The following is an 8,807-nucleotide window of genomic DNA, read 5'->3' as shown; positions in this document are numbered from 1 at the left end:
CTTTTTAAAAATTTAATTTTTGTTTTTTTTTTTAATCTTATGTGTATGAGTGTTTTGTCTGCATGTATGTAAGAGCACCCGTGTAGTGCAATGCCAAGGAGGTCAGAAGAGGGCATTGGATTCACTAGAATGGAGTAAGAGATGGTTGTTAGCCACCATGTGGGTGCTGGGAATCAAACTCAGGTCCTCTGCAAGAGCAGACAGTGTTCTTAACTGTCCCCGACCGCTTTCCGTCTCGCCGGCAAGAATGATGCGGGAGGACAAGTCAGGATCCTTCTGCAGCAGTTTATTGTATGCGCATCTTACACTCTTAGAAGCTTAAAGACCGAAGACGCCGAGAAGCGGGAGAGCGGTTGCTTATATAGTCTAAAGGTCCCATCTATGACGTATAAGAAGTGGGTTGGTTGCTGGAGATCACGCCACGGGAGGAGGCGAGGGAGAGCAGGCTCTTGTGCACGGCCCTTATGGGCGCAGCAGGATGTTTACTGTTAAGAAGGTCCGGATGCCGGCGCCATCTTGTAATGGCGGCGGAGGCTGTGGCTCTCCACAAACTAGGACAGACATATACTGAGAACTCAAGTTCTCACACAGTGTGTGTATGTGTGCGTGTGTGTGTGTGTATACACACACACTGTATGTACTTGAAGGAAACTAGTCATGTATTTGTATATTGATGATATGAATAAAATTATATTACTCATTTATTATTTTTGAGCATTTTATTGTCCAGAAAATGCTCACTAGTGGCATATTCATTGACTTTGAAGTATACCAATACTTAAAAATTTATGGGAAAACAGAGTTTGATCTGATTATCAGTTGTAAATTGTAAAAGAATCAAAACAATTTTATCTGATTGTCAGTTGTAACTTGTAAAAGAATCTTTTATTATGTTATGTTATAGGAATTAAAATTCATTAATGAGTAATAATGATCTCTTGCAGAACATAAGGGCACATGAAAATGTTTTTCCATTTTTGTTATTTCTCTTAGCTTGATGTTGGCTTGAATCACATAATTCTTTTTCACTTTTCAGTGACAATGACTTTTTGTTTTCCAGTCCCTGTTACTCAGCATCCTGGAGGGCACCTAACAGTTAGTGTAGTAAAGTAAGCATGTAATATTTTAGACCAAATGCTTGTTCATAGCTGCCTGGCATAAATCACCCAGTCTGCTTTTTTAATAACAATATTGCTATTAGGAAGTTTTAAACTTGGATTTGGAATTAAACAAAAGGCCACTTTATTTAGATATTTAGGATAAACTGATGATTTGCCTGTTCAGTTTGGAAAACCTACTGGACCACATTTCCTAGATGAAGCGTATTTGGCATTGGCACAGTATACTGAGTCCTGTGGTGGAAGTGGGGGAAAGTGATAGTTGGAAGTTTTTTGAAGTATGATATCTCAAGAGACTTCTAGGCATTCTGTCAACATGCTTGTTTCTATTTCCTGTTAGCTAGTAGGAATTTATTAAGTTTTAGCTGTGTTTATGTAAGAAACTTCTTGTACAAATTTCTTTATACGGCTTTAACCAGTACCTGACTCTCCATGTGTCCCATGTTTGATTTTTATGTTCATATATTTGTGTGTGTATATATATATGTGTGTGTGTGTGTGTGTGTGCTTATATGTGTATATTTTATACACATAGATTTAATAGTCACATTCTCTTTTGGTGAGCGAGCTGTTTGCTTTTTTTTTGCTATTTATCATATAGAAATTGCTTAGGAAATGTTAATTGCAGAATGACGAAAAGGAATGTTCTGTTGTAATAGCTGGGACTGTAGCATCCCTAATGTTCTGAAGATTTATTATGTATGGAAATCTTTCTAGTGACATCTGCATGTATTTCCCTGAAATTTTCTTTAATGTTAGGGTATCTCAGGGGAAATGGTGATAACAGCAATTACTCATTTGCCCTTGACTTGCCCAACGCAAAATTCTGGTTAGTAAGTGCTGGTACAGGCAGGTTTTCACAACCCTAGAGCTCACACTGTTGACCACTGCCCTGCACTGCCAAAGCCAGCAGCTCAAGGTCCTTATTGTCTGCATTCTGGACATTCACATCAGCCTGACAGAAAATGTAGAGCTCCTCTTCCTCCTATGCCACAGATGGGATGCTCTCAGATAACCTACATCTCTCTTTTTCTCTTTAAAAATTATTTAAAAACAGTATCTCTAGCCTAGGTTGTCCTTGAACTTTCTTTGTAGCTGAGGATGATCTTGAACTTCTGTCCTTGCTGCCTCCACCTCCCTGAGTGCTGTGATTACAGACATGTGTCACCATGCCTAGTTTATGAAGTGCAGGTGATCAAACCCAGGGTGGTGTGTGCTAGGCAAACATGCTAACAAATGAGCTATATTCCCAGCCCTATCCTTTTTTCTTTGCATTTTTTCTTCTTCCTGTTTTGGTGGTCAGAAATACCCAAGTATTTTATCAGTTTATTCTGTAGGTTTCTGCCGTTTTTTTCCTATGAAAAATGTTTTGTGACTAAACTTCTGGTTGAATTGGTCCACAAGTATCATGCAGGAGAACTGCGTGCAGTGTTCTGTGGAATCGAAAACGCTTAATCGCGCCACTTTGTAGGCTCTTTGCTGTTTATGATCTAGCACTATGTTGAGTCACTGAAGTTAGGCACCCCATATGTTGAAGCATGGACTGGTAGGATGGAGGCTTGAAGGTTGGATGGCAGCCCACTTAACTGGAGAATGCCAGGTAGCAGAACCGTTGCACTGAGCATTCTCTTTCTGACTTTGACACATTTACTTCAGTGACTGCAGGTAGAGATTTAGGGCTGATGAACTGAAAGATTCAAGGCAAAAATAGTATTGGAATAATCCTGGTGTTAGTAAAGGTATGAAAACTTAATAACTTTCTGTATTCACTGATTCAAATGATCGAGCACTAGAAAAAGAAAATATCAGTGGTCATTTATCAGCCTTTGTGTGTTGTTAGGAGCTTTGTAGGCGCTCATCTAAAATTCTGCAGATTTGCTTATAGGTTCAATGTGTTCTATTGTTGTAGACTTTAGGCGTGTTGTATTTTTCCATTTCTAGTCTTCCAAATACATAACTGAGCTTGTTTTTCCAGTTTTCTTTCATAGGATTACATCGTTCAGTTCCTCACATGAGAACACTCAGCCTCAGCACTGAACATGTTACATGTGGACGTGATGAGCACTCTGATAACCTGGCCTTCTGGCTCCCTCACCTTCCTAATAGCATGGCAACAATTCTGAGACCTCGCTTTACTTTCTGGGCTCCAGCTTCCGTGGTTTGTTTGAATGCCACATTGCAAAAATATGACTGTGCTCTGCCACCCACTTCTCTTCCTTATACCAGATCGCTCATTTAAAAAACCATCCCCAGCAAACTGATTCATAGCTCAAATATTACAGGAAGTGGAAAATTAAAGATTGTGGAAAGTTTATCTGAATATTCCAGCAGAAATTTTTAGCTTAGGAGAATTTGAAATTGAGAAGCGATTGCTGTTCTTGACCTTAGCAGTATTCCTTTGTAAATGTATTTGTGCCCTTCCCAACACTAAGTCAGTCAGGATGATGTCACTTCAAGAAACCAGCCTGCTGTAGGCCTGAGAACAAGCACTTCTTGGCCTTAATAGAATTAATGATATGGCCACTCTCTTTGGGGATGGCATCTGGAAAGCATCCTAAAATTTTCATTGAAGGTTACACTTCAAGGAAACCAGCAATGGTAAGAACACTTCAGTAGCATCATGGGTGAACCTGACTGGAAGGGATATCTTCATCTTGCCTCTCCTTTCCTACAAACTGGCTTTGTCTTTAGAGCTATCAAATTCATTATTTAGCCTAGGGTTGGATCCTGGGGACTGCATTTGAAGTGTTCTGTCAGACAGCAGTACCTGTCTGAGCATTTGTCTTGGCCTTTCTTCTGCTCATGTGCCCTTGCTTGGATAACCTCCTCTCTATTCCCACATAATTGGCTTCATGTTTTGGCTCTTTCTTAATGCATTGATATATTTAGATGTAGTCACCTGGCTTGCATGGTTTCCTTGTTTCTAAACATCTCTCTATTGTCAATCATAGTTATGAGCATGAGGTCTAGAGCCACAGGACCTGTTAAGGACTGACTGTGCTGCTGGGGATGTTTAACTGTATTTTATGCCTTGGTCTCTCAGTTACTAGGTTTCTCGTCTTTAAAATGGTAGTAGTAATAAAAAACATTTTTTCTTTTATTTTTGAGATGATATCTTACTATGTTGCTCCATCTGGCCTGGAACTCTTTATGTAGATCAGGTTGATGCTGAATTCACAGAGATTCACCTACCTCTGCCCCGAGTGCTGGGATTAAATGTATGAGCTACCGTGTTTGGCTTAGTAATATCTACTTCTTAAGGTTATTTTGAGTTATCAAACAAAATAGTAAGCTTAAAAGCATTTAATAAAAGCCTGATGCATTGTACATGTTCGGTTCAACAAAATTTACTATTGTGTATTAGTTACTGTTTTAGGCACTGAACCACCTACCTCTGCCCCGAGTGCTGGGATTAAATGTATGAGCTACCGTGTTTGGCTTAGTAATATCTACTTCTTAAGGTTATTTTGAGTTATCAAACAAAATAGTAAGCTTAAAAGCATTTAATAAAAGCCTGATGCATTGTACATGTTCGGTTCAACAAAATTTACTATTGTGTATTAGTTACTGTTTTAGGCACTGAACTTTAAAAAAAATATTTTGTTATTTTTATTTTATGTGTATGAGTGTATTGCCTGCATGTATGTGAGTGCACCCATGTCGTGCGATGCCGCGGAGGTCAGAAGAGGGCTTTGGATTCCCCTGGAACTGGAGTTAAGGACAGTTCGTAGCTGCCATGTGGGTGCTGGGAATGGAACCCAGGTCCTCTGCAAGAGCAGTCAGTGCCCTTAACTGCTGAGCCATCTCTCCAGCCCCAGGCACCCGAACTTTTAAATCTCAAGACTCATGTACATTCTTAAACATTGAGAACCCTGTGGACAATTTATTTTTGTGAGTTATAGGTATTGCTATTGACTTAATTTAAAATTGAGAAATTAGGAAATTGCCAATTAATTTTAAAAAGGCTATTATATGTTAGCACAAATAACAGTTTTTGAAAAATAACTAAAGTAATGAGAGGAGAAGGTTTTTTTGTTTATATTTTACAAACTCATATCTGACAAGGGAGTTGGAGTCATACCTTCAGCTATCTTTATCTTGATCAACTGATGAAGAAACTCTGGCTTCAGGCAGGTACATCGTTGGAAAAAAGGAAAGTATTTGACAATCTTTTCATGTAGTTGCAGATATTCTTTGATACTACACTAAAAAATTGACTAGTTTCATGTTTGTGTGTGTATATGTATACATGTTTGTGTTGTGTGTGAGTACATGTGCTTGTGTGGGCATGTGTGTGGAGACCAGAAGTTGATGTGGGTATCTTCCTTAATTACTCTCCACCTTATTTTTTGAGACATGGTTTCTCACGGGTGAGCTCTCACCTGGAGGTCACCAGTCTGGCTAGACTGCATGGCCACAAACCCTAGGTATCCCTGTTTCTACTTTCTCCACATTTACATTACCAGTGTCTTAGTTTGTTTCTCCGTTGCTGTGACAAAACACTCTGACCAGTACCAACTTGGGGAGGAAAGGGTTTATTCAGCTTACAACTCCTAGGTCGCAGTTCATCAGGGAACCCAAGGTAGGAACTCAGGGCAGGAACCTGGAAGCAGGAGCTGGAGTACAGGCCATGGAGGAACACTGCTTACTGGCTTGCTCCTCTGGCCTCTGCTCAGCTTGTTCTCTTATCCAACACAGGCCCCTGCCCAGGGGTGGCACTACCCACAGTGGGCTGGGCCCTCCCACATCACTCAACAATCAAGAAAATGCCCCACAGACATGGCTACAGGCCAGTCCAATGGAGGCAATTCCTTAATTGAGGCTCCCTCAACCCAGGTGTATCAAGTTGACACTAAAGCTATCCAGCACAACCAGCATGCACAGTCATCCCTGGTTTTGTTTACAGTGGTGCTGGGATCAAATGTAGGTACTTTCACTTGTGTGAGATAAGCACTTTATCAACTGAGTCATTTCCTCAGTCCCTGTAATACAGACTCTGAAGCCCTGTCAGGAAACATTTTGTACTGTTAACATTAAAATCCACTGGTCTAACGTGTATTTGATGGGGTCTTTTACGATATATGATCTGTACTGCCATGTGTTTGTCGTTTCAAATAGATTAGCTCCTTGAACTATACCAATCTTCTCATGTTAACACATTTCATTCTATAATATATTTAAAAATCACATTCTTCAATCGATCTCATTGGAAAGTCTGTAAATATTAATCTGTTAAGCTCATGGTGGTAGGTAATGTTTCCTCGAATTCTAATTTTCACTTGAAAGCTTGAATTTTATGACTGACAATAAATACTGTCAGTTTCTTTGAAATGAAAAGCTTACTTTGTTCATTTTCAAGAAAATAGCTATCAGATACCCACGTCTGATTAGTCATAGTGTGTCAGTCATTCTTCCAAGTGAAATGGTGTTTTTGAAATCTGCAGCTGCCAGCTCCCAGCTCTAATGACCTCATATGTGCTTTTCTGCAGGATAGGTGTCATACTGAGTTTCTAGGTGGATGCACCTTACACACTTGCCATTCTGTGGTAAAAATATGGAAAGCTGTATATTCAGGATTGAGAGTTAATAAAATTAGTAGTTCCTTAACTGCTTCATCAAGGAAATCCCTAGTGAAATGGACTTTTCTTTTTGCTGAGAGTGTGGTATTGAAGAATATGATGGCATTGTTACTTCTTTTTTTGGGTTGAGGTGCCAGCAGCTTTGTGTGGCATTGCTTCTGCACCACCAGTGTAGTGTGAAGGAGAACAGCAAGTGTCAGTGGGTTTTGGTGTTTTAGGTAGAGGAAAGGGAGGCCTCATTGAGTGAAGAGCTGAAGCAAGTGAGGGAGCAGGCCACAGAGACACCTGGGGGAGGACTATTCCAGATGAAGAGGCAGCTGGGTGAATATGCATCTTACATGTCTGATGAATAGCTGTACAACCAAAGACACTGGAGAAGACTGGAGAAAAGGGAGAGAAGTAGATGAATTATTGAGTAAGAGGGAGAGATGTAGGGTCGTGTTTCTGAAAAATCTCTGTGCACATTATTTGGATTTCTGAAATGCAAATTCTTAGTCATATAGGGTTTGGGTCTTGTGATTCTACATTTCTACAAGTTATCAAGTAGTATCTGCATTACTACCCTTGTTGAATAATCTTCGTAGATGGTTACAGAGAGTTTAGTTTTTATTCTGATTGACCTAGAAAGCCATTGGAGAGAACCCAGCCACATTATTTGTCTAGGGGTAAGATTGGGTTTGTTTTCTCTGCCAGTTAAAGAATTAAAGGCAGGAAAAATCTCAGACCACCAGAGAGCAATAAACTTTTATTGAAAGATAAAGAATCACACATCCATTCACACACTTACAGAGAGAAAGTTCCACAAGTGGAAAGGAGAATTCAGAAACTAAAATACAAAGCCCCCCAGGAGGCTTTGAGCCTTTTAAGCGCTTTAAAGATTTCCCCTCCCCTAACTTTGGATTGGTCAACTTAAACAAAGAACTGGGTGCTGATAGGTCACAGACCCAAGCTGAGATATGTTCAGGGCCAAGTGACTCTAAGGTCAGTTGAAGTGGCATTGTTGGAGTTTAAGGCCTTCCTGCCAGAGACCAAGAAGTAGCAGGAAGTGAGCTATCTTTATTATGTGTCAGTGACCTGGTAGGCTTATCAGAAATTTAGTCCCTTATCAGAGATTTAGTACCTTACAGAGTGACATGTTCTGATTAATGTTTTAACATGATCAGCCATAAATACTAATAACAGTAGCAGGTCTATAATCCCAAATCCCAAATCCTGGGGGCCAGATGTATATTTGAATTCAGAACATTTGAGAGTTTAGAAAGATAATTATCTCATATATGCATATAGTATATTTTATAATACCCCTGTAGTATCTGAGGCATTACTCTTTAATACATTAATATTTTTGCAATGAAACTGATGAATACTCTCAATTAATGGGGAAATAAAGACTATTCTTATATCCATTCAGGTGAGGCTTTTACCATTTATGAGTATAAAAACATTTATAAAAACACTTTCAAAACTGGGCCTGGTGGTACATAGCTTTAGTCCTAGCACTTGGGAGGCAGAGACAAATGAATCTCTGAGTTCGAGACCATGAGTTTCAGGCCAGCTGGGGCTCCAGGGAGACCCTGTCTCCACACACATGCATGTGTGCATACACACACACACACACACACACACACACACACACCCTCAGTATCTTTCAGGTTCAAATCAGACCAGTGTTAGCTACCAAATTGAGAAAACACGGACTCTATTGTTATTATACTTCCAGTTAGCTGCTGCTCATGTGCTCACACTTCAGGAACTTCATTAAGACGGTCCAGTCTATACATGTTTGTTATAGGTCTTGTTGGATGCAATTGTCAGCCTGAGAAATGGCACTCCAGGTCTGTGATGCCCTGGTTCTCTTCAAAGAAAGAAAAACAAGCACCTATCAATTCGGAACATAAATTCTCCTTGCCAGAGACTTTTTACATCTTGGCCCATATACTGTAAAGTATGCAAAGGATAGTTAGGTAAAACATGGGAGTATTTCATTATACTTTGGTATGCTCAGCATGTACTTAAGTTATCCAGCTCTGGTCATTTGTGGCTGGTACCTTCCATATCTTACTTCGTTTTCCTCCCTACAACTGTGCGCTGTTTTATTCCATTTTTGGCT

General features: G+C 39.8%; 1 protein-coding gene across 3 annotated transcripts in view; it reads left to right on the top strand.

The window, feature by feature from the left end:
* The window catches only part of Chn1 (chimerin 1), a 193,083-nt gene that overhangs the window by 39,414 nt on the left and 144,862 nt on the right, over positions 1 to 8,807 (top strand). The window contains exon 1 of one of the 3 annotated variants that reach the window (XM_029557250.1): positions 3,482 to 3,716. The exons of the other annotated variants lie outside the window; for them this stretch is intronic. The gene's annotated coding sequence lies outside the window, so the exon portion shown is untranslated. Of the gene's footprint in view, positions 1 to 3,481; positions 3,717 to 8,807 lie in introns of those variants that run through there. 3 annotated transcript variants of the gene reach the window in all.

Source organism: Nannospalax galili, unplaced genomic scaffold (assembly GCF_000622305.1).
Source record: "Nannospalax galili isolate Female #2095 unplaced genomic scaffold, S.galili_v1.0 scaffold346, whole genome shotgun sequence".
Taxonomy (NCBI): Eukaryota; Metazoa; Chordata; class Mammalia; order Rodentia; family Spalacidae; genus Nannospalax; species Nannospalax galili.
This window is presented reverse-complemented; position numbering and strand designations above follow the sequence as displayed.